A 20,122-nucleotide genomic window follows, 5' to 3' on the forward strand; every position below is an offset into this window, starting at 1 on the left:
CAAAGTCTGGTTTGAGGACAGAACAGTTTGCCATGTTCTTCTCAGCAGAACTTCTGGAATTTGTGTTAAGTATTTTCAGAACAGCTGCATTTGGTCAGCAATATAGTATATTGCACTAGCTTTCATTTTATATTCTTTCAAAAACCTTGTATTTTTTCCATGATTTCCTGATACCGATATATAAATAGGGATCTTTATAGCAGTCCTGGGTGCTCAGTAGTCTAAGCTGAGAAGTCAAAGCCCTCATACTTCATAAATCCCACTCTCCAATACTCTCCTGAGGAGATTCACAGGTGCAGTCTTAATCCACAGCTGGCATCAGTGTTTCACTGATACCACCAGCAAGCCAGCTTGCCACACTTGCTCACTGTCCTTTGCACATCTGAGATTCAAATTTTGAAAAATCTTTTTACTCCTGTTATCAGCTGGCAGTAGTAAATGAGCAACAACTTCACAACCTGCCAGGAAGCTTTCTGCTTATGGCTGGAGCGTTTGCGAGTTTGCTGCTTGCTCAGCCTTGTTTCACCACACAGAGGCAGCATGGGATCACACAGCTTTGCTCCATGCCAGGTTTAACTTTTTTGGACTGGACAGTGTACACTAATGCTGGACTGTTGCAGGGGCCAGACTCAAGTTCCTTATGTGTGCAATATAGGGACAGGTCCTGGTCACTTGGAGGATTGAGTGGAGAGAGAAGAAGAGTCAGTGGTGGGAGGAAAGGGGAAGGACAGAGTGTTTTATGTGTTGCTTCCACTGACTTAGCAGAATTTATGGTGGCTCAGTACTTCTTTAAGATCAAATCAAGAGGCTTATGACTGCTTTATGGGATTTGTGCTCTCATATGATCAAATAGAGTCAAGAGCTGAAAACAAGCATTGTGTCTTTTTTCCAGTTTGTATTGCTTTTCCTTGTCACATGGGCAGTGTGGAGTGTAATGTACAGGCGTGACACGTGCCATTTACAGTTGGTTGATATTCTGCTGATCCTGCACAGGAAAGGAAGAGATGATCTTGTGATTAAAGAACAGGGCTTGAAATCATGATTTCCCCTGAACTTGATGCCTCTGCCATTGATTTTTGGGTGTAACTGCAGGCAAGTCACCCAGTGGGTGGTGCCTCAGTTTCCTTCCCGTAAAATTAACAGGAATATTTTTATGAGGGTAGTTCAAGGTTCATTTAATGTAATACTCTTTTTGATAACCAATGAAAGCATTAAAACATAGTTGTGGTACATTCATGTCAGTAACTTGAAAAATAATCTTCTGTGGCTTGAAGCCCTCGTATTAATATTAAGAGAAATGCTCTTACCTTGAGGCAAGAATACTTGCTTTTGAAAAAATTGTTTTAACTTATGTGAAAGAGTATTAACAGCAGGTTTAATTTAGCAGAACAAGTATGAAATAGCATCAGCCGTGCAGCAGAGGTCACTGCTGCATTATTTGGATAAATGTTGCCATGCAGCTGATAGAACTCCTTTTGGTCAGGCCTAATTCACAAGAAATACGGGGATTTCAATGAAATAAATGTTTCCCCGAAATTTTTGTTTCTTAGAAAGAGAGAAAAAGCACCAGATGAGCTATATATACGGAACTTGTACTCCTGGGATTCTGCAGCTATTTGAAAAACTTGGCCTTGACAGTTTCACAGGCTGATAGGAAACTCACAGACAGATATAATACAGGCAGCTATTTTCACATCATGTCTTTCACTCTTAACACCCACAGAATTGACAAGAATTAGTTTTACAGAGAAGTCAGCCCAGGCTTGTGTCTCATGGGAAACAGGGCACCCAAAAGGCTCAAGCTCCCGGTTCCATGGCGGAGATCTCAAGCACATGCCCTGTGGAGCTGGTGGTGTGCCCATAGCTGGTATGCCCATGCTGTCCAGGGCAAAGTCCTGGGGCTGCTTGGCCTGCTAAGGAACCAGGGGAGTCATGCACATACCTGGTGCCTGATCTTGGAGCAGTTCAGGTCACAATGTTGAAGTGAGTCCACTTGGCAGGTCTGTTTTGGAGACACTGATTTGGAGCACATCTAGAAGTGTACCACAGAGGTGAACAGTTTGGAGGGGCAAAGATGGGAAAGAGACCCAATCCTGGAGTACTGGGCCAGGACTGTAGGCAGGAATTCAGGTAGACCTGTCTTGGATTTGATGGAAGTTCATCATATCTCAGGTGCTTGAATCATTTTAGATTTAATACATTAGCATTTTCAGATGTGACCAAACTACATCTTCTACATAGAAAACTACATTTTCTGCAGAGAAAATATTAGGCCTAAAGTAGTTGTGCAAAATAGCAAGTGTAACCTGGAAGAGCATCAGTCTTATTTTCCAGTGTTTCAGGCAAGTGTCACGAGTGGGTACTTTCCACATAAAAATTATTTGTTCTATCCTATTTATAAATACACAACAGCAGTAAATGGGACAAGTAAAGCAGTTCAGGACAAACTGGTGATATTCTTTTGAGCAATGCAAAAAAAATATTAAAGAAAAACTATCCACACAACATTCTACCTTTCAAATGAAACAATTCTGAATGTGAAAATTAATTATAAGTAATGCAAAAGGACCTCTTTATCAATGTACACATTAAGTGTCAAATAATGTGTTAATAAAGAACAGCTCATGTGCCGTAAATTTGTAATTCAGTTACTCCTTATGCATTATGCCTTAATAATACTTACTTGTTTAAGAATACTTATCCGTTTCACACCATTGATCACCTTATAGATCTCTGCAGCATTTCAGCACCATTCTGAAGTGAGGTGGCATAGAAGAGTCCAAGATGTGGTGTCAGATCTGGTGATCTTGACTCAATAGCATCAGGCATCTGAAAGTTTTTTCAGGATGCTTGTCAAGATGAGAAGTAATTCCACCCAATGTTTTACCCTGTGCCGACTATTGAACCTGGAAGAAAGATGAAGAAATGTGGTATTCTGCCAGGACTTTGTTTTTTCTTATTTAAGCAGAAAGATTCATTAGTAACTTAAAATTAAATTCTGTAAATAAGCATTTTTATGCAATCCTAAAAAAAGCGAGCCCATTGCGCTTCAATAAATTTGAGTGTTATCAGGGGTTATTTATCAATTTAATCATGGTTTTAGAAAGTGTTTGGAAATGTGGTGAACTTCCTCAACAAAAAAGTGTAATGAATGGCCTTTGTCCATTAGAAGGAACAGTAATTAAGCACAGCACCAGATCTCTGTTCCCAGGCATAATCCTGTAAGAACAGTGATCAAGGGATAAGCAAAGAAGAAGAACAGGGACCCAGCGATTATGATTTTCAAAATGTTAAAGCCTGCATTGAGGTCAGTCAGGATGCTCAGACCTAGGGGAGACAGAGAGGAGTGGGCAGTGCAAGACCCCACTGTTCTTAAGAAGCCTGCCAAAAACATAGTACAGGTGCAAGGAAGAAGAGTTTTGTTACCCTCCTTTGTTCCCAAAGAACAATGCAAAAAGGATTTAAAACCAGAATTTGAGTTATGGGAGACATAAGTGGCAAAGCCTCACTGAAATGAAAGGGGTTGAGTAGAAAAAAGGGTTTCACCTCTGCCAAACAGCTGGCAGGGTCAGCATCCAAACCATTTCTGAACAGTGTTTACACAGAGATTATTTCCAATCACAACTGAGCCAGGTTAGTATTCAATTTCTGGGCTTGATTACACAGTGCTGTACATTCTGGCTTCAGTCTAGTAGGTTATTTAAGTGTGTCCTTAATCTGCCTATGGAGGGTTGTAGAATTCAGGAGGTGCATTGTGAGATCAAGACCTGAGCTCCTGAGACTAAGCAATACCAAAGCTACTCTGGGCCTTTCTGCACCCCATGCTCAGTCCTCCAAGCAAGATGCTCTTCACACGACTGATTACATTAACCACTGCTTCACATCTTTAGGCCATTTTTTTTTTCAACAGGAACTTCTGGATTATTGGATCCTTAGCTCTTCTTTTCAAGAGAAGTCACAAGCTCTCTCTTCTCTGTGTAACTAACAGTTTGCAGCTGTTCAGTGTTGTGAGTCCTCAGGCTCTCTGAAAAGCCAGTCCAGGCTATTTATCAAACTGAGCTACCAGCACAAGTAGAGAAAAGTATAAACATAAACCTCTAACAAACACATGGATCTGCCCGTACCAGTTGCAGTTCTGCAATGGATACGGAGGGTAAACCTCCAGTCATTGTGGATCCCACTGAATTCAGTGCTAGCTGAACATTTTTAAAGCAGGACTGAATATTTCCATCATCACTTTATACATGAAGCTTGTATAACTCTCTCCTGGAACTTTACCAGACTTTAGATAGTAGATTTTTACATATTATGATCACGTATCAGTGTTGGCATGAGGAAAAAATTCCTACAGTTAATAAATAAAACCAGACTGTCCCAGGAAATCTTAACATGAGCACTCCAGAGTGATTTTGGCACTCGTCCCTGGCATTAGAAGTCCTTTATATTGTTCCATTATAGTCTGTTCTGTTCCTAATTATTTAAGAAACCAAGCACCTTGGATAAATTCCCACCTGATACTAGCAGGCAAGCGCTGTGGGATCCTTTATATAACTGTCCTTCAGCTATGAAAGACAGCAAACCATTAGCACAGGCTGGAGAGCAGCAGTGACAGAGAAAGATTTAGTCAAGAATGGGAATAAGTGCAAAAACCTGTTGGTGTTTTCAAGTGAGTTGCACCAGAGATGTGCTGCAATCATGCTTTCAGTTAGCTAGGAATGTCTGGACCAGATTAAGTGTTCAGCTGTTTGCAATACTGACAGTGCAAAGCAATGGAGATGAGCTTTTTTAGAAGCATCCAAGGGACTTACATGCTTTCAGAAACTTTACCCAGAAACTTTTGTGTGTAGGAATAACTAGAGCTATAAAAGATTAGTGATTTTTTTTTTTTAAAAAGCAAACAACAAAGCATTGCTGTAGTATTTTAGTTAGTACTTAAGTAAAGCAAAAAATGTGAACTATTTCCTGAGTCGATAGTTGTTCTTGCCAAAGTCTACAATGAGCACTCAGTCAAGAGTGGTACTTCATCGTCATGATCCCTGACCATGCTGAAACACAATTTTGAAACTTCCTGCTCCCTTGACTCCAGTGATTTCCTGGTTGTCCACCCTCCCTCTGATCATTCCCTTTGGTGTATCTTTCAAAGTTTTTCCAAATCCTCTTTCCAGTTTTCTGTATGTGGGAGGCTCAAATGCCTCTCTTCTGCCATGATTCATATACAAAATTATCCACCATCACTTGTTGAGGACTAAGAAATCTACCTTTTTATTTCTGTCTTCTATCCCAAAGAGCGCCTTGGCTAAAATTTATACTTGTGAATAATTTAACATAATGTTAAATTCAGTGTGGCTGAACAGAATAATTGAGGTTGAAAGGGACCTCTGGAGACCATCTTGTCCACCCCCCCTGCTTAAAGCAGGGTCAGATAGAGCAGGTTGCCCAGGGCCATGTCCAGTTAGGTTTTAAATATATCCAAGAACAGAGGCTCCACAACTTCTCTGCACAACCTATTCCAGTGTTCAGCCACCTTCACAGTAAAAGCAGGGCTCAACTTTCTCCCTCCTTCTGCAAGTCATTTTATCTAAGTCCCTGTGGAGATCATTGTCCTCCTTGTCAAAGAACTCACTTGGGTTTAGACTTATCTCTAGGTTCTCGCTTAGAGTTTCTAATTCTTGCTGCAGGACAAATACAATGGCTAAGCTTTCACCAAGGGTCATCCTGCAATTTAATTCTCAGCCTGAGATATTTTCTTCCTTTTCCCTGATAAAAGTAGTCTTGGCAATCGAGACATTTATGGAAGGGTATTTCTTTTAAAGTCTTCCCTGCCTGCTATGTTGGCTTGTCCCTTTTTATGGTTCTCTCTCCTAGCTCCTTATTCTTTCCTGTTGGTTCCCAATCAACATATGCTTCAGTAAAAGTGGAAAGAGCAGGATGTAGAACCAAACTAAGAAGCCCTAGTAGATGTATACCGGCTGTGCTGTTTCTTCCACTGTAGTTGTTTTGGACTGATGTAGAGGTGGGCCCAACGAGGCACCTTCTCAATTTTCTTAAACCAGGTTTGTCTATAGGAAGGTCAGAAGAACTGCTTGTCTACATTTCCAGATCCATCTCTGCATGACATGTCATTGGTTATAGTCTACTCTTGAAAGCTGTCAAACGAACACTCTTATTTCTCTCTCAAGGTGCACTCTATGCTTGAGAATAATTACTTCTATAACATTGTATGGGTACTGGGAATGTGCCTTACCATTGACAAAAAATACCAACACCAAAAGCATACAAAAACTGTGACTTCTTTCTATTAGTGTCCAATCTGATAGCCTCATATTCAGCAAACGCAACTGATGTTGAAAATGATGGTAAGGGACTGTTTTGTGTTCTGTAACTAAGATTCATAATTAACGTAAAGAATTGGAAATTTACTGAAGCCTGTGTGAGGCTTCTGTACCTATCTGCAATTTTGAAAGTTGCTGTCACTTGGTTACTAAGATACTGTTACTACTCAACACAAAGGATGATCACGAGGGTGAGATGATGGCTTCTTTGTAGAGAGTTACCAGGATACTGATGTCAGTGTCACCAGTGTAAAGGGCAATACCTTGACTGCAAGTCTGAAGTTCAGAGAAGCAGGTCTGCTATTAAAGTAGCAATATAGTCCAAGAGCAAAATCAGAAAGTATTGTTTCTCATTATTTGGTCCTGGCACCTCACATTTCCCCCCAAAGAAGGCTTTAGAGCAGCAATCTGAAGGTTGATCCATCCACATATTCCAAGACAGATCAATAGATCAGTCTTCCACTGAACTTGTTTATAGAACCTGTTTTCAAAAATCCTCTGTGATAGGGACTCCAAGGCCTCCTCCAGCAATTTGTTCCAGGCCATCTATTACATGGGTGACTCCGCTTTCTGAGAAAGTTCTCCCAAATGCCCCACTTAGATCTTCTTTGCTGTAATTTTACAGCACTGCATCCTGCCCTATCTGGTCTGCACAGAGCTCTGCAGCAGCCTTTTATGTTTTTAAAGTCATTATCATGCCTCAGCCCCTTCCTGTCTGGAAGGAGCAATCCTAATTCTTTCATTCATTGTGTGGGTCGCAGTATTCTCAGTTTCTCTTCTTTTCTATGGACTGTACTTCATTTTCTGTATGTTCATTACCTGGAAACATTATGTGGGTTGGTTCTTGGAACTGGGAATGAATCAGTGATTCCTCTTGTGGTTTCTGGGTAGCCTCTGGACAGGATCTGAAGGCAACTTTCAGAAACCATAAGAAATTATGGTACCAAAGTTCCTTGGGTGACATTTGGTATATCATTATTTTTCAATCTGCAGTAAGCATACTGTGACTATTCTAGTTTATCACTGCTGTTATTTAGAGTAGAACTGACCTTTTTATTCCTTTTGGGAGTTTGTGGTGTTTTACTTTGAAACCAGCATATACTTAAGTCTTTGTGGTATCCTGTGCATATCATATTGGATGGAAAAAGCCTGCACTGGTATGTGACTGAGATCACTTGTGTATTTAACATGCTAAATTCACACCATGACCTGTAAGCACCAGTAACAAAGCCCATCTATGGGCAGGCTTATTTAAGCTTCTTTGGACAGGTTTGATTTTAGTTTGCCTGTTGTCTGCAAGATGCTACATACTTAAAATATAAACTAGAAGGATTTTTTAAGCCCAGCTAATGAATCTATGGCACCTAGAACACATATCCCTCATCTGTTTCTGGACCAAAGATCAGAGTATAGGAGTTACTTGGATTACAGAACACTATCCCTTTATATCCTTTAAGTTCTGACTCACAGAAAGCAATTGAATTCTGATAAAACTATAAGTACTGGAAGGTGATTTTTTGAGAATGCTCACAAGGATGAGAGTTAAAGAATAATGTATGCAATGAAAGTTGCATCTTTCATGTTTGTAAATGACATTTTAGACATGGTTTGGGACACAGATTGTTAGTTTCATACATATTACAAGTAAGTCAATACAGTAACACTTAAAAGCTTACATTGTATATGAATGGAAGAGGGCCAAACTGAACAACATAGACCCATAGCAAAATAAAGATTTCCCAAAGGATCTAGAAACTCTGTCTACTGTGTAGATTCAGCTTGTTGATTAAGCAACTGCTTCCTCTCACAAGCCATCAGCAGGCATGCACCTTGGGTAGCTGAAAACATCATTACATAGAGCAGAGCCCACTGAAGGATTCCAGCTGTGGCTTTAGGCCCAACAATGAGCAAATTAGAGATCCTGACTAGGTTCTTCCTTCTCTGACTGCTCAGGTTACCTGGAGAGATTTGTGTTTACATCTTTCCTCAGCCCCACTTCCTTTGGGAGAGTTTCATTGTTTTTCAACTTGATCCCTTTATAACAACTTGCTTTTCTTATACATTACTCACCAAGCATGCTGTCAGGGAGAAGCAAGAAAGGGATGCTCTGTAAGGGAAGGTGAGCAGGCAGGGGCAGCGTCCTTCCCAGCAAAGGCTGCAGTCCTCCAGTACCTGAACAAGAGAGCAGAGCAGGTCTGGTGGTCATTGCACAAGTCCCAAGCAGCAAGGTAGGTCTGAGAGCAAAACAGGAGCAGTAAGGCACTAGGCTGTGTACAGCTCAGACAAGGACTAAGAACAAGGCCTGGAGCTTAAATGCAGTTCCTGGGCCAGTGGGACGACAGTGTGTGGGTGGAGGCCCCAGATGATGTTGATGAGGGCAATTAGGACCTGGTGGTGCTCTCAGGGCCCTGATACATTCCAGCAGGTAGAAAAAGCTTGCACAAATAAGATTTTGCTTTTGTAAATGGAAGTGATATGTTTAGCAATGTGAGGGGCTAAAAGAATGTGAGTGCAGCATTAGCTGAGAGAGCAGGAGCAGATCTGGACCAGGGTGCCAGAAAAGCTTTGTACAAGGGGGATTTGTTATTCAGACTGTTCCAAGGATGCATGGTTTTGGAATGCCTTGGAACAAGAAAACCAAGTTATTTTTCTGGGTGGTGGGTTTTTTTTTTCCTCCTTGCCTCCGGTTATCTAACACTGTCTTGGGTACGCAGACTTAAATTACCTTTTTCACTTTCTAAATTTCTGCAGAAAGGTTTTTTCTCTACATTTTCTGCTTCCACATAACTGCATTGTTATAAGTATGTGTTCAACTTAACTCTGCAGTACTTTTATTTGGACACTGGTCTTTGAAAACGACGAGGACATTGACCGTTATTTAGCACAGCACACTAATCTGGGTGTATTTTAGCTTCCAGTACAGTAAATATTTATTGGACAGTAAATAAAATTCCTAAATAAATGAATCCTCGCAATGAGGAGGATGGAGAAGGATAGAGGATCCAATCTGAGCTGAGACAAGAATGTCAGTTAAAGTTATTTAAATGTTTGCATGTTGTGGGAAAAAAGCTCCTTCATCTAATGGATTTTATTTCTCAAAATATCTTTGCATGCTCCTATCTCATTTAGAATTAATATAAAAATTCTTCTATATAAAAAATCCATGATTTCACCGGTTACTGAAAGGTACAAATACATCTCCATATAGTACTGTGCTCAAGTTAGTAGACTAGAAGTTAAAGAAGCTGGCTACCGATTTCCCCAAAACAAAAGGCAGAAATCATTTAAAAACTACTCTGTGAAGAAAAGGCACTTAAACTTATTTGAACCCAGAACAGACACAGCAATTCTCAGGCTAACTTGTTTTCCATTTCTATTAAAACATGTGCCTGGCAGCAGTACTGTCCTATGAATCATGGTTAAAAAATCCAATAGAAAGAAGTTATCTACTTGAAGCCCTTTCTGCCTGTAACAGTGGCATTGGGATATAAATGATAGAGTGAAACTTTTTTTTTCTCTCTAATGAGATAAAGTGAATGCATAAATCTTGACTAACAAAACTTCATTAATAAAGTCTTTGGACTCTCTAGGAATATGGACTTTCTTATGGTCTTCTATTTCCTTTTTGAAGGTAGGCAGAGATCTTAGCTCTCTGAGGATGTTCTGGTGGACCTGGAGGAGTATTCTCCTTGTGGGTACATTGTGCAGCTGAGAGCAGAGAATTATGAACCAGTATTACACTGTATGTCTTCACGAATAGCCAAAGTTTTCACTCTGGCAGCTGACAGATGTAGGATATAAACCCATTACTGAAGTAGAAGCTAGGTAAGGTTGGGTAAAGTTCATGTACGTTGAAAGATCTTTCAGTCAGAAAGGTTTTGCTTTATTTTTTCAAGTTAATTAAAGGCAAATAATACAAGTAATCACATATACCTTGCTGCTAGGTATGGAAGTGAATGATGAAGTTCGAAGGAGACACCTTCATGCCAAATTGAAGTATGAAGCATTTCTTAACAATGGATTTATAGCCTATTTAAGGCTTCAGAAGAGCAAAATATAGTTTAAATGGGCAGAAAATTCCCAGAAGGAACAGAAATTCATCTGGGGCATTTTGAAACATTTGGATTTGAGAGTCAATGCCTGTGAGCCTTGCTTGGGACTCCAGGCTGTGCAAGCTGCTTTCCAGAGTTTGCTTCCCATGGCAGCTGGGCAGTATCCACTGCTGCTGCCACCCCTAATTTTTGCACCCTGTGTATCGTAACTGGAAGAAAGGGGATTATCAGAGGTGCCAGCGGGATGAAGGAGCCTTAGGAATTCATGGTGCCAGAAGAGGTATAGAGGGTCAGACAAGGTGATAGGGAACAGCTCATGAGGCTTGGGGCATTTTCTCTCTCTTGAGAATAATTGAGATCTTCTTAGTGTTTGGTAGCCTTGTCATGTGCTCTCTGCAACTGCTTTGCCTAGAGGACATATCAGTGAGAAACTCATGGGAATTTAATTTTGTATGTTTTATTACAGGAAGCTACACAGCTAAATTCAGTCTCCTCTTGCCCAGAGAATGATAAAATGTTCTGCCATGCCAAACAGGCTAGTTTTCTGCTTTTCTATTAGGAGAATGATGTGATGAGGTAATGAATGCTAACTTGCTCCTGTGATTCAGGTAACTGTTTTACCTGTCCCCAGAATACAGATTTCAGAACTGCCAGTATCGAGTTTATGTTTTAAGTTTTTTAAACCCAAAATAACAGAGATTACATTGGTCAGAGCACTGTCAGGAGAGCAGAAAGGACCGAATAGAGATCCTATTTCATGCAGAAGAAAACTGGCTTTATGTTTGAGTGACATGGGATGAACATGGAATAAACTGATCTTTGTGCATACTGTCATAGACAAATTTTTCCATTAGATCCAGAGCTGTTATGGAGACAGTTCAATCTGGCTGAGCTGAATAAAATGTTAAACATCATAGGTTGTTCCTGAACCCACCTCCAGCATGCTCTAGTCTCTGCTGTAGTTATTCCTTTAATAACTCCTGTTACTCCTGAGAACCATGTCGTCTGCGCTGCTTTCAAGGGACAACAATCAATACTCAATTCCACACTGTTAAAACCCAAATTTTTTTTTTATCTCATGCTAGGAAATTGTCAAGGACTGTTCCTCAAGAAGATCTTACACAACATTATCTTTCCTTTCTTCCATTCTTCCTTTTAGATTCATTTAGTATATTGAGGCATGATTCAGACTATTGAAGTGAACGAAAAGACTTCTACTGATTTCGCTGGCCCTTCAGTTAGGGCCTGAGAGGCCAAGTTAGATGCCAGTCATTTCATATGCATATATTTATGTGCATATATAATAACTACCAAAAGCTTAGGGAGAACAGTAGTGCTTATGAGCCATTCAGATTAATAACCGTGGAGATGGAAATCACCTATTTATCCATACAACAAGCAGCAAGAGGAGGAAAAGTTAGCCGTGTTCTCCTGAATGTGCTTATTTTTGGTGCGGAAAGATGAGTTTCAGAGTATTAGGGTGGTATTACTGACATGATTTATTTCTTTGCCTTCCTGGACAGACTGATAGGAGTCGTGATGGGGCTTATTTTTATAATTGTGAGAACCTGAGGGCAGGCTATGATGGCCCTGGGCAGCCTCACCTGGGATCTCTGTCCCACCCACCCACCCCCCATGGGTCCAGGAGCCCATTTAAGCTCAGTCCTGGGCTTCTGGTTCCTGCCTGAGCTGTGGATGTGCTAATCTCTGTGCCTGGCACTGGTTCTTGCTGCTCCTGACCATGTCACTGTGGACCTGTTTAGCAATCACTGGCCTGCATCTGACCTTGGTTATCCTCACTGGAGCTGACCTGTGTATTGAATTCCTGGCTTGACCTTAGACCTGCCTTGTTACCATGAGCCTTTCTCATGATCTGGGCTCTCAGCTGGCCCTGGCTGTCCTCCCTGGACCTGGTCATGGGAGCCTTCAAAGTTTCAAGGCCATTTTTCCAGGTAGCTATTGATTTTCATGAACTACCTTGATCTTTCACTATTCTTAATCAGCTTGGAAGCAATGAAATATTAATCATGAGATGAAAAGCAAAGCAAGAACCTACCTTGTGCTATGATGACTAATATAGTGGTTGGAGCCATAAGGCAAAGTGGATTGGTGTTTATTGGCTTAGAGAATATGCAAGCAAGTTTTTCTTTTTAAAGAGGAGTTTGTTCCTGATTCTAATTGACAGTCACAACGGTGTGTTGATACAACTGAGGGCAGAGAGTGGGTAGGATGAGAAACCACTGACAGGAAAGGTGGATAAATAGGATGACTTAGCTGTTTCTGTTGCTGATGGTTTGTATCATCAAGCCATGTCCCGAGAGTCCTTTTCTTAATTACAGCATGGCTTTGGGGGTTACAGTGGAACACAGTTTATAGAAGTGATTTTTGTGTTGAGATTTTAAGGTTGTTCAAAGTGGGTACTAACCTGTGCAACGAGATTAAATTCAATGAACAAGCACAAGGGAGTTGTTAAGACTGCTTCCCCTCTGTGCTAAGGCTTCTTCACTTTAACTGCAATGCTGACTCAATTTTTAAATATAAGCATTAATTAAAAGCAAATTACTTGAATAGTTCTTTAATTTGTTTTTTATAGGATTATAGTACAAGGTCAAATATGGGTTAAATAGTTCTTGAAACTCATCTGGAATTGTACAGTAGTGATATCATCTGTGACAGCTTAATTGGATCTGAATCTTTTGCTGAATGTTCCTCTCTAGAAATATGTTTTTATTTCAGATCTCTGGCTAGTGGCGGGCATCTTGCATATGTAACTGTTTTCTATGGAGCTGCCAAGGTGGGAACTCACAGGAGCTGAAATCAAGCCTTAGATAACCATGTTTGTGTTGCAATAACATCTAGTTGTCAGTGGCACTAAATGTAGTGCTAATAATGTACTGTGAGACAAACCCTTCCTTTCTATGTTAACACTTCAGTTAATCTTTAAAGCAATGTTAACCATTGTTAACAAAGTTTTTATTTTCTTGGTGTTATCTTTCTGATAGAAAACATGGACGTGTGAAGTGCTAACCACTTGAAACTCTTGCCTGTGTTTTTGACTGAGAATGCCTAATGACAGGCACTTAAGTTTGCTTTTAGTCTATTTTTTAAACTATTTTTAAGCTATTTTTTCAGTGGTTCTCAAAGTACAGATTCTACTGAAATCCATAATATCTGCCAGGGTGTAATCTCTGAAACTAGGGCTTTGTGACTTTAAGTCACCTAGTTCAGAAAGTACTGGTCTTTAATTGTCTTTATGCACTTACTAATGATACAAAGCAAAGCATTTCTGGTAGTTGAGAAGTGAAAGGTGGAGCTAATACAAAGATGCTACGATGTAAAACACACTGATCTTTCTGTTATTGCCTTAGCATCTGTAGTAAACTGGTTAGTTATCTTTGAAGTGGTTGGAGTGGCGCATGTGTGTATATATATATTTGGGAATCAGAACAGTATGGCTTACTACTGTGCATAAACAATATTGATATCACCTGAAAATGAACACTTCTGATATTGGACTGGAATGTTATAAAGTTTCTGTAAGCTCAGTCTTGCAGTAGAGAAAAGTAGAGGTGGTAAATAAAATGGGAAATTCTTTTTTCTGGAAAATTGTCGTCTTTGTATAGCTTTTAAATTGTAAATTTAATTGTTAATGTTGTCTCGATATGAGTAGTTAAGGGTTTTCTCTTCCTCATCTTAAAGTACCTCTTATTAAATGTATGAAAGTCTAAGCTTAGATAATGTTGCAGCTGTGCAACACCTGCTGGTGTTTATTAGTTGTGCAATAATTTGTGTAGTGTACCTTTTCTACCTTCTGCAGGAGCAGCTGTGTTGGTTTGATGCAGCCAGTGATTGGAGGCACAGTGTGCTATTTTAAAGAATTTGTTGGTGTTTTCTTGCCTCCTTTTATTGAAAAGAAAATGCTTAATCTTAAAATATATACTTGCTCTTCTTGGAGTCTCATGAGGCAGACTGTATGCTAGCTTTTCTTGGCTTACCCTTATGCTGTATGGACTGGAGTCGAGTGTATTATTCACCTTGTAGTTATGGAGCCAGAACCCGCATTGTTACTTTCTTGGGAACATGGTGGTATGGTGTCAGCACAGGATTTGTTCTGTCCGCTGTAACTGACAGCTGTATTATTTCAAAAGCAAAGTCTTCTACATAGTGCCTTTCATCCAGAAAGTACCTCATACCAGTCTAGAACCCTCTCTTCACACCATCTATTGTTTTTTAGCTCTTTTGGCTGCAGTGGGACGGTTTCTGATCAAGCTGGGCTAAGTAAACTATCTTCACAATACTTATGTATCTATAATACAAACACTACTGGACTGAGAGCCAGCAGTTTGTTGAATGTTAGTATATTTTGCTAATTCCTCAGGCTGTAATGATAAAATCTGAATTTGACCATGATACTATATCTGAATTTCTCTTGTAACTGGACTTAAAATGTCTTCAGTGTTTTTTTTGGTTGCTAAGGTTGCTCAATAGCTCAGATGGACCTTCCACAAGATGGCACTTCAAGTATCCTGATGGAATCTGTTCAGTACTAACATACAGAAAACCATACTGCATTATATATCTCAATTTGTAATGTGCTGCCTTTGATTTTTTCAGTGTCTTAGGACTGGAATCAGAATGGACACCTGTATCCCCAGGTACAGATCCTCTGAATGTAGTGGCATCATGTAGTCTCGTTCAGACTATCCTGCTCAGCTTTTATGCTTGTTAAGCTGTTTTCCTTGGAAATCTCCATCTAAATATGGCTTGGTCAGTCCTGTTGTGAAGCTGTATGAGATGAAAGCTTTAGGAGGTATGGCTGCAGGCCACTTAATACAGATATGTGGCCAGACGTCTTCTGAGTGTGTCAGCTGGAGTTCACAAGCACCATGCTGGGTTTAGAGACATGACAATGAAATACCGCAGGAAGAGAGGCAGTATTTTTATGGAGAGTAATATATCTTATTGATTCAATACAGATGTAACTGTATATAACTTTAAAAGCCCTCAAGAAACCATGAATATGTAATTCTGGAATATGTTCAGTTTCTATTGTGGTGTTAATATACCAAGTGCTGGGATTTTCAGATTACTCATCCAGAGGCATGAAAAGTATACTTACATATTTGGAAAAGGCCTCTAATTATGTGGTAAAAAAATCAGATGTTCATCATTATAGGTCTGTAGAAATGATCTGTTTAAACTGTTTGTATTAGCCTTTGAAGCTGTAAAAGGGATTGCCATCTCATTTTTCTCAATGCTGTACAAACATACTTTGAAAAATATTCCCTGCCCATGCAATATAACTACAATCAGAGGACAGAAAGTTCAGAGAGCTCATGTGGCTTATCAAATGCCACTCACATCTGGAGATAACCTTAATATCTGGGTTGTTTTTATCTATCAGGTTACGCTTTTGTTAACTAACAATGTGAACTCTTCTTTTCACATAGATATCTTCTGTTATTCCTCTGCGTCTTTCCCACTTGCCATAGAAAGAGATCAGGAAATAACTCGTTTTCTGCTAGAGTGATTGTGTCAAGACACAGGACTTTGAAATCTTTCTACCCATTGCTTTTAAAATCATATTCTGAGTTTAAATTAACACTTTTAATATCTAGGCATAGCTGAAAAGTGCTCTGAAGTGCAGGACAGACAGAAGTAAAGCCCCTTCTGCTACTGTAAGGTGACTGTGGTACTGTCACATCTTCCAACAATTTGAGTGTTGGACAGTGAATAGAGAACATCCAGGGAGCTATAACAAGCTATGCAACTGAGTTAATCCTTGACAAGGATGAAAACCTTTTTATCCCTCTCATAGGACTCATTACTTATTGTTGATCTCACTGAGGATGCACAGGTCAGTAAGAGATCATGTCTGTGGGCAGACCAGGTGCTAATGCTTTCTGCTCTAATATAGTTCACTATCTTAGGAAGCTGGATGCCTTTGCAAAGTAACAGGCTTCTGGTTTCTCTAGGTGTGAGTCTTTATCTTTCACAGCATCTCAGACTTGTTCAGATTGGATGCTTCTAGTTCAACAAAACATTGGAGCCCTTTCCACTTTTGAATTCTCAGATCTGAATCTTTTATTCTTTGATTATATAGTAAAACTGAACTTGGAAGTGAGGGGAATGTGACTGCAAAACTGTGGGTACTGCTGTCTTGTTTGAGTTCTGTACTGCGTGCAGCTGAGCTTCATATGTGAGTTGTCTTCAAGTTTTTTCTGCCAACTGAATTGTAGGAACTAGCTGGTTGTTAATCACAGATGATGAGATTTCTATTTGCCCATTCCTTGTTTGATCAGTGTGTATGTGAGATGCAGGTAAAAAACAGCTTATAATGTAAACACGCCTTTTCACACACAACTTGATTTTTTTTTTTTTTTTGAGATCTAATGAAACACCCTGAATGGGATAGTTAGAATAAGGGTAAAGGTCAAGTGAACTTGCTGGCAGATACTTAATAAGATGAGTCAGGGAGGAAGAAGGTAAGAGAAGTGATCAGTATGGTCTCACCAGTGTGGGTGAGGGCAGCATCCCGGCTTTGTCAGCATGAATAAAACCGTGGAGCTGAAAGGTTAAAAATGTACCTGTCAGTCTCAAACTGGCACTTCAGGCGTTGCCTGCCCAGCTTTTGTAAGGGCCTAAAAATGTGCAGATGTTAGACTAGAGAAACTAGAGCCCATCTGTGCTGCTCTCAGCAGCAGTTAGGGAATTGAAAGAGCAGCTGAAGATGTTTCGAAAGCAAGAAAGGAATCTCTGAACTCCTGTTTTCACATAAATGGAAGCAGCATGTGGTGGACTGCAACAGACTCTGTTCAGATCAACTCTGAATGATTTGCACAGGCTGCTGCTGTGAGCCAGGGAAGAAAAGACTTGCAGATATAACTTAAAGAAGCTGCTACCATAAATACAACTGCAAGCAGGTCAAGGTTTCTGTAATCTATTTGTTTTTATTAACTTGATGTTTTGCACAAACATTTAATACTCTTGCAACATGTAGGGCTGTGTATTTACTGTGTGAGTAGTCATGCACCTTCTTTCAGCTCTCTTCTCTTCTGAGAAGAGTCTGAATAAATGTCTTTGGTAGAGACTGTTCCAGAGACAGATTAGGAGCACATTCCTAAGAAATGGAGAGGGACTGGCAGCCCACAGAGCCATAGGCTGTACTTTTTTAACTGGTTAGTGTTACTGTGTTTTACCTATGTACATGGACTGGAAAACATGTTTCTGGGTATTCCTTTGACAGCTGTAGGATGGAGGGAGACTGGTCCAGCTCAAAGCTCTAGAAAAGACTTTTGCTCATTTTTAATATTAATTTGTCTTTTTCTGTGCTTAGAAATGCAAGTGTGTTTTCTAGGAAAAAGCAAAGCCCTACTAGAAAAGGAGCAATCTGATCCTAGTTTGATTGATCTTCTCTTTACCAGGTTTCTTCCGAAGACTTTGAGATTACTGCCTTGGTGTGTGGAAAAACATTGTACCTTTTCCTATATTACAAAAACATTCTAATATATCAATTATATAGGAAGGTTAATCCAAATGCCCTTGCAACTAGTTGGAATGCTTACCTTTGCTTCAACAAGCCTTTCTATTTAATGTGGTGTGATTTGGCTCAGACCCCTCTTAAAAACAAAACACACAAGATGTTTCAAAAGTAAGTTTTCAGGAATGTTGACCGGCATCTCCCCGCCCCCCCCATTCTTGTTAGTGTTTCAGATGAGGAGATTGAAGTGGGTAATTAACATGTATGAGCTGCATTTACAAGCTGAAAAAATGTTTATTGTTTTATCCCTTAAAGACTAACTGCCTTGCTCAACACTAAACTGAGTAAAACCAGGAGGAAAATGATCCTAGTTTTTATGAAAAAAGTACTTCTGAAAGTAAGGAACTAACTGGCTAAGGTTGTATGTAATTCTGGCAGCTATCTTATGGTATCTCAGCTAACAAATTCCCTTTCATCTATCACTGATACTCAGCCAGAAAGAACTCCTTTGTGATACCTGATACTAGGCCATTTTAATGAAACCCTATAAACTTGAAATTCAGGCTTGTTTTAATGTGTTGCTCAGACACTTTTTGTATGCCTTGGACTTCTTTCAAAACAGCTGTATGTTTAGGAGTTTAAATAAACAATCTAGCAAGTTTTGTTTGAGTTAGAGAGATGTGGGGTACCTGCTGGCCTCCCAACAGGTGACTTCCTCAGTAGACAAGGCATCTCTGGAGATGTGGGCTAGTGTCGTTCAAATGCAATACACTATGATCTGTATTTCCCAGGTTTTAGAGCAATTCTGTGGTGAGCAATGGCCTGTGGAATAGGATGTATTGTGTGACACCTCTCTCCAGTGGCGGAAGCTGGTTGCTGCTGAAACTAGCAAGTTTCCTCCGAGGAGTTGTTGCACCTAATCAGCTAGAGATGGGTTTATTTCCCTTAAGGCTCTTTTTCTCCCTCTGCCAGCTGTAACTGGTGAACCTGCCTTCCTGTGCTAGGCGCATTCTTTTGATGCACCAAACACTCCTTCAGCAAGCTGCTGAAATATCTGCTCTGCTCCAGTGAGTATGCCAGTATTATTCCCAAAGTGGTATTGGGCAACTGATTTCCAAAGACTTTGGCAGAATCTTTACGGGACTGAAGTTGATATTAGGCAGAAGAGGTTTGGCACGGAGTTCTGCCTGACTCAATTGTTTCATTTCCCAACAGAGTCCTAAACGCAACTCTCTGCTTCATGGCAGGTTGCTTTTGACGAGCTTATACCTGTACCGGGGCATGAAGCCATCTTTTGCAAGTTTTAGAAAAGTATGTTGCTTCTTGGCTGAAGAAGTAAGGAACAGAAAAAAATCACTTGGTAAGTTTCAGTAAGGAATTTTTGTTGGGAAAAACCCTTGGAGGCAGCATAGTTGCAGTATATGAGTCATCTGAAACACATAACACGAATTGGGTAGTAAAGTCATCATTCCCTTCTCAGAAAATTAAGTTAATTATTATTTCTAGAAGATTAGGAAGAGTAGGGGAGAGTGGATAGATGTTTAACAAGTTGACCTTCCAAAGTTCATGGAAGTAATTTCTCCATACAGGCTAAAGATAAGATCAGAACCTGTGGGACAAACATGCCTCCAGGATAAATGCAGCATACAAATAGTTTTAACACAAAGTTCAACAAACTTGCTGTAATAGACTGCTTGTTTCAGTCATTAACATATTTATTAGGAAATAAATGCTTGTATATTGGAAAATATGCAAAGTTGCTGTAGAAACTGCAGTTCTGTAGAAAACTGCAACATCTTGGAGAGATGTGAAACTGAAAAATAATGTAGCTATAAAGATGCAGGAATATCTAAGCCATAGACTGTTCCTATAGTGACCTATTACAGAGGGGTTGTTGGGGGTTTTCAGCAAGAATGATATGAAATGCACTCTATCCTGGTGATGCGGAAGGTTTAACAACTGTAGCAGAAGAGATGCCTGTTTACAGCAGAACATGCCTGAACAGTGCTTGGGTATGTTACAGGATGCTGCATGGCTGAGAACACTGCACAGGCATCTCGGGCCAAAAAAAAACCTACTCACAGCATGCAAATGGCTGAGGAGACTGCACAGGCATCTCGGGCCAAAAAAACCTACTCACAGCATGCAAATGTGAATTCATTCCTGGGGGATCATATTCTATAACTAAAAATGAACTTATATTGTAAATAACTATTACAAATCACTTAGTCTATTGTATTAGAAAGTTTTAGCACTTT

At 39.9% G+C, this 20,122-nt stretch overlaps 1 protein-coding gene and 1 long non-coding RNA gene across 2 annotated transcripts in view; one reads left to right on the plus strand and one right to left on the minus strand.

The window, feature by feature from the left end:
• Positions 1 to 1,163: 1,163 nt before the first annotated feature.
• LOC127021243 (uncharacterized) lies at positions 1,164 to 8,560 on the minus strand. The gene is made up of 3 exons (XR_007767182.1): positions 8,403 to 8,560; positions 2,723 to 2,906; positions 1,164 to 2,032 (listed from the first exon to the last, which is right to left on the minus strand). It is a non-coding gene; the product is annotated as an uncharacterized LOC127021243 (long non-coding RNA).
• Positions 8,561 to 12,124: 3,564 nt separating this feature from the next.
• Positions 12,125 to 20,122, plus strand: part of OSGIN1 (oxidative stress induced growth inhibitor 1) — a 30,072-nt gene continuing 22,074 nt past the window's right edge. Inside the window, 2 exon segments of the mRNA XM_050904116.1 lie at positions 12,125 to 12,336; positions 19,080 to 19,224. The gene's annotated coding sequence lies outside the window, so the exon portion shown is untranslated.

Source organism: Gymnogyps californianus, chromosome 12 (genome assembly GCF_018139145.2).
Source record: "Gymnogyps californianus isolate 813 chromosome 12, ASM1813914v2, whole genome shotgun sequence".
Lineage (NCBI taxonomy): Eukaryota > Metazoa > Chordata > Aves > Accipitriformes > Cathartidae > Gymnogyps > Gymnogyps californianus.